We start from the raw sequence: 6,000 nt of genomic DNA, 5'->3' as shown, positions 1-6,000 counted from the left end.
CACATGAGCACAAGGTTATACACTTGGTGGTTGGCACATTTGAGCAAGGGTTAGGAACTTCACCGGCGGAGTGTCCGCCCGTAGAGTGCGGACAGTCCGATGGTGCCACCGGCGCCCTAGACAGAAAAGACGGAGGTCACTGTAAGTGACTGGACGCTGGCCTCGGTAGGACCAGCACGTCTAGTCAGGTGGAGCATGAAGACGTTGGTGTCGGTCTCTGACCAGACGCTGGGTCACTTAGTGACCGGACACTGGAAGGTTGCGTCCGCTCCTGCTGATGTGGCAGCGCACAGAAGAGTCACCGTGTGACCGAACGCTGGGTGAGTCCGGTGAAAAGTCATCTCTGGATGCTTACTGGAAACGACCAGACGCTGGGCTCAGCGTCCAGTCACTTTCAGCTGTTGCGTCCGGTCATCACTTGACCATTGTGATCGGGCGTTCAACATTTGAAGAGAGGGGACACATGGCATGCATCACGTGACCGGACGCTGTGGCATACATTGCATGACCGGACGCTGAGGTCTAGCGTCCGGTCAATATGATCGGAGCGTCCGGTCACCCCGCGTTGTGCCCAGTGAAGGGGTACAATGGCTCTATTTCATGGGGGCTTCTATTTATGCCCCATGGCCGGCTCAAGCTCACTCCCTTGGCCATTTGCATTGACATAGCAACCTTGTGAGCTTAGCCAAAGTCCTCCCACTCATCACCATCATTGATTCATCATCTTTGTGAGATTGGGAGAGAATCCAAGTGCATTGCTTGAGTGATTGCATCTAGAGGCACTTGGTGTTCGTGTTTTGCTGTGGGATTCGCTTGTTGCTCTTGGTGGTTGCCACCACCTAGACGGCTTGGAGTAGCGGAGGAGGATTAGCATGAGTTGGTGATTGTTCGTGGCCATCTTCGGTGATTGTGAGGGGATTTGTACCTTCTCCGGCGGAGCACCGAAAGGCAACTCTAGTGGATTGCTCGTGTCATTGAGTTACCTCACTTGTGGATTGGTTCTTGTGGTGTCCAATTGTGTGGACGAGGTTCGTGCAACACCTCTTAGCCACCGAACCACCAAGTGTTGGTCGACACAACAGGGACGTAGCGTGTTGGCAAGCATGTGAACCTCGGGAGAAAACTAGTTGTCTCTTGCCCTTTGGTATTCTCCTAGTGATTGATAAAGTATTCATCTTGTGATTGGTTCACTCCTCTACGCGGTGGTATAATCACCTCACTTACTCATTTACATTCCCGCAAACTAGCTATAACAAGCTCTTTAGTGTAGCTAGAATTGAGAGCTTGCTTGGTGGATTAAGTTCATCTAGTGGAGCTCTTTAGTGTAGCAATTGTGAGAGCTCTTAGTGAGTAATGGCCAAGTAAATTGTGTGCCTAGTGATCATAACAACTAGAATTGTTGGATAGGTGACTTGCAACCCTTGTAGAGCTAGAGAAAGTTTGCATTTCGCTATTTGTTATACTAATCAAATTGCTCTAGTTGGTTTGTAGATTTTTAAATAGGCTATTCACCCCCCTCTAGCTATATTAGGACCTTTCAAACACCCATGTGTATCTTGAGTAGTCATCAACAATCACTAAACAATAAAGATTTCCTTCCAAACTCTTGTATGTTGTTGGTCCAAATAAATCCATGTGTAGGAGCTCTAGCACTCTTGTTGTTGACATGAAAGCTTTTGTAGGATGAGTATTTGCAACTTGTTTGCCGGCTTGACATGCACTACAAAGTTTGTCCTTCTCAAATTTCACATCCTTCAACCCTCTCACTAAATCATTATTCATTAGCTTCTTGAGTGAACTCATCCCAACATGAGCAAGTCTTCTATGCCATAGCCACCCAAGTGTTATTTTGGTGAATAGACATGTCTTCAAGTTAGCATCTTCGAAGGTGAAATCCACTAGATATAGGTTGTTGTATCTAAATCCCTTGAATATCACTTGATCATCATCTTTTTTGGATACAACTACTTCCTTCTCGGTAAATAGGCATTGAAAGCCAAGATCATACAATTGTCCAACGGATAGCAAGTTGAAACTCAATGAAGCAACATATAGCACATTTGAGATTGAATGATCATTTGATATTGCCACTTTGCCCAATCCTTTGACTTTGCCCTTTGAATTATCTCCAAATGTGATTCTTTCTTGTCCATCTACTTCTTCATCTAGTGAGGTGAACATACAAGAATCACCGGTCATATGTTGTGTGCAACCACTATCAATTACCCAATGACTTCCACCGGTCTTGTAGTTCACCTACACACAAGAGATCAAGCTTGTTTAGGGACCCATACTTGTTGAGGGCCCTTGACTTTCTCTACAAGTGACTTTGCTACCCAAATTTTCTTAGGCCTATTCTTGTTGGGAGGTCCTAAGAACATAACTTTCATCTTTCCACTAGAGTCCTTTCTAAGCATATAATGAGCATTGAAAGCAAAGGGTCTAGCATGCTTGGGCAAGGGTTGTGGTGGTGGAGTTTGATACTCATGGGCAAAGTGGCCTTCTTGTCCACACTCAAAACATTTCTTTGGCTTTGGCTTTTGTTGTTGTGCTTGAGCCTTCTTCTCTTTATTTGCCAAGTACCCAATGCCACTTCTATCCATCTTCATGACGGTGTTCATTAGTAGCTCACTTTGAAGATGCTTGCCTCTTGTGAACTTGCTCAATCCAATCTTGAGGTGTTCTTTCTCCAACTTGAGCTTCTTGTTCTCTTCCTTGAGTGCATCATCATTTTTCTCTTCCTTGAGTTTCTTGTTCTCTTCTTTGAGCTTCTCATTCTCAAGAATCAAATCACCATCATGATCAAGAGTTTCTAGCACAATAGTGTTGTGGGTTTTGATCTCTTCAAGATCTCTCTTTAGCTTTTCATTATCATGCTTGAGCTTGACATACTCATCATAGTTGTCGGTTTCAACCACTTGCTTGCCTTTGCCACTAGATCCTTGCTCAATGCTCTCAACAATTAAATCATCACATGATGTAGCTATATCAATCTTAACAACATCGTTAGTAGCATCATGTGGCTCATTGGATAAAAATTCTTGAGCAATAACAAGATTATCATGATTGATCTTGAGAGTTGTATATTCTTCTTTTAGCTTGTTGTGGCTAGTGATGAGCTCTTTATGCATCCCCTCAAGTTTATCATGTTTATCTTTAAGCTCTTTCTTAGAAGATTTGAGCTCCTTGAGTTTGGATGACATAGCATCATTTGCTTCTCTAAGCTCAACACTAGCCTTTTCTGCTATATCACATTTAGCTAAAAGAGAATCATTCTTAGCTTCTAGCTTGTCATTCTTAGCTCTAGTCTTCCTAATGATCTTAGTGTATTGATTTAGCAATTTAACAAGATCATCATAAGAAAGTGATTCATATTCGTCATCATCACTATCACTATCATCATTGCTAGCATGATCATCACCACTACTATCATCATCATTTGATACCTTTCGATCACCCTTGGCCATAAGGCATAGGTGTGTAGAGGATGGTAGCGGTGGTGTCGGATAAGATGATGAGGAGTCAATCACAATGGCGGCCACCTTCTCATTATCACTATCATCATCGGATGAGCAACTAGATGAATCAATGTCCGTGAGCCAATCACCGACGATGTATGCCTTCCCACTTTTCTTCTTGTGGAAGTCCTTCTTCTTGCCATCTTTCTTCTTGTCTGGCTTGTTTTTCTTTTTCTCATCTTCTTCTTCATTGCTTGAGTCATCTTTCTTGCCCTTGTACTTGTTCTTGTACTTGTCTTTCTTGGGCTTGGTGCATTGATGTGCTAGATGACCAAGTTCTCCACAATTGTAGCAATCCATCTCAGAGATTAGCTTCCTTCTTGTGCTAGTGAAGAACTTCTTTTTCTTCCCATCAAACTTGACACCATTCTTGTTGAGCTTCTTTAGTATCTTGGCGGTTCTTCTCACCATGAGAGCAAGACTTGCATCATCAACTTCATCATCATTTGAGCTCTCATACTCAATTCTTGATTTGCCCTTCTCTTGGCTAGCCTTGAATGCTAAGTCTTTGTCTTTCTTCTTGTTAGAGGATGAGCCATCTTGTGGTGTGATGTGCATGTACATCTCATGAACATTGATCTTTCCCAAGATTTGAGTCAGTGTAGCGGTGGAAAGATCTCCTTGATGAAGCACGGTCACAATATGCCCATATTTGTCAATGGGGAGGACACTCAAGATTTTTCTTACAACATCGGATGGTTGCATTTGAGTGAGTCCAAGCCCATTGACTTTCTCTACAAGAACATTCAAGCGTGAGTACATTTCATTAGCACTCTCTTTGGGAAGCATCTCAAATGAATTTAGCTTTTTCATAACAAGATGATATCGTTCCTCACGTTCACTCTTAGTTCCCTCATGGAGCGCACAAATATCCGACCATAGTGCATGGGCGTCTTTGTGGTTCCTCACCCGGTTGAACACATCTTTTCAAAGGCCTCTAAAGATGGTGTTGCGAGCCTTTGCATTCCATTTTTCGTAATTTACTTCATCGCCTTGAAGATATGTAGCATCCCTAGGTTTTGGGAAGCCTTGAGAGGCGGCTCTAAGTATTCCAACATTGAGAGCTTCTAAATAAGCCTCCATGCGGATTTTCCAACATCTCCCTCAAAGATGTGCCTCTACGGGGTGACCGGACGCTCCGGTCAGTTCTCCCCGAAACCGAGCAGTTAAGTAATGACAGAACACTAACCAGCGTCCGGTCAGCACTGACCCAACACGTCTGGTCAAGAAAACTGCTCTCTAGAACCTTACTGGAGTTGACTGGACGCTGGCACCCAGAGTCCGGTCGCTTTTCAACTCAGTGTCCGGTTGCACCAGACGATTTCACCTTGATCAAATGAACTGACCGGACTCTGCGCCAGCATCCGGTCACACCGAAACCAGCGTCCGGTCAACATTTGACCCTCCATTCACTTCTAACTCGCAATCATATGTGAATGAAGTTTGGTCCAATTGATCTAAGGGCTATTTAGGAGCTACCTAGTGCTAGATTTGACAAGTGTGCACCACACCTAACCCACTAAACTCACCTGGGTCAAGCTACCCGTCCATCCCCCCCTTAATAGTACGGCCAAAGGAAAAACAAAGTCCTAAACCACTCTAAGTGTCTCTCCAACACCAAACGACACTTAGAACTAGTCCATCCTTAACCTTGTCGTCCATCCTTTAAAAACTGAAATGATTTCCATCGTAGGGGCATGACAACCATGATTGCCCAATCAATCTCCATTACCATGACCTAACTTAATTGCCTCTGCAAAACACACGATAGTCATAGTAATCACGTATTGTCATTAATCACCGAAACCCAACTAGGGGCCTAGATGCTTTCAACCACCACGGGAATAGTCTATGGTGGCTCTATCATTAGGGGAGGGTAGGGTCGAAGAGCAATGGTGGGAGGTGGGCGGCGCGACGAAGCCGCCAGTGGAGATAGTAGAAGCCCGGGTGCGGCGGTTCCAGAACTGGCAGGGCAGGGGCAGCAGTAGCGAGAGTACCAGCACCAAGGAAGAAGATTTCTACCATGAAGTCTTTTCTCTCTTTTTTCTAAAAACCATGAAGTCATTTCAAAATTGCGTTGTACTGCATGATGCAGCCGGTCTATTGGACAACTACTAACAAACTAATGGAGAAAAGAAGTTCTACCGCCGGTTTGAAAGCAGACGACACACACTAGGGCGAAAAACCAACGGTGAAAACTATTTCCAATTCCGGGTCGGCAGATGATCCGGCAGTGAATACCATGGTGGTTACCACCGCTGGATCATATGGCAAACCAGCGGTGAAAACAGTTTTTAGTATAGGTTTTTCACCCACTACGCCGCCTACTAACAAATAGGTAGAGAAAAGAAATTTCACTGCTAGTTTAGGGATTGAACAGGAGGTGAAGAAGGTTCAGGAACAAAACCCACTTCCCTCTTGTTCTTCCTTGCTCCCTCCACTTTCTTACCACCAGCTGCCACCTTTCTTTCACCATTGCTGG

Source organism: Miscanthus floridulus, chromosome 3 (genome assembly GCF_019320115.1).
Source record: "Miscanthus floridulus cultivar M001 chromosome 3, ASM1932011v1, whole genome shotgun sequence".
Lineage (NCBI taxonomy): Eukaryota > Viridiplantae > Streptophyta > Magnoliopsida > Poales > Poaceae > Miscanthus > Miscanthus floridulus.
The sequence above is the reverse complement of the archived record's forward strand: the minus strand, read 5'-3'. Positions refer to the sequence as shown.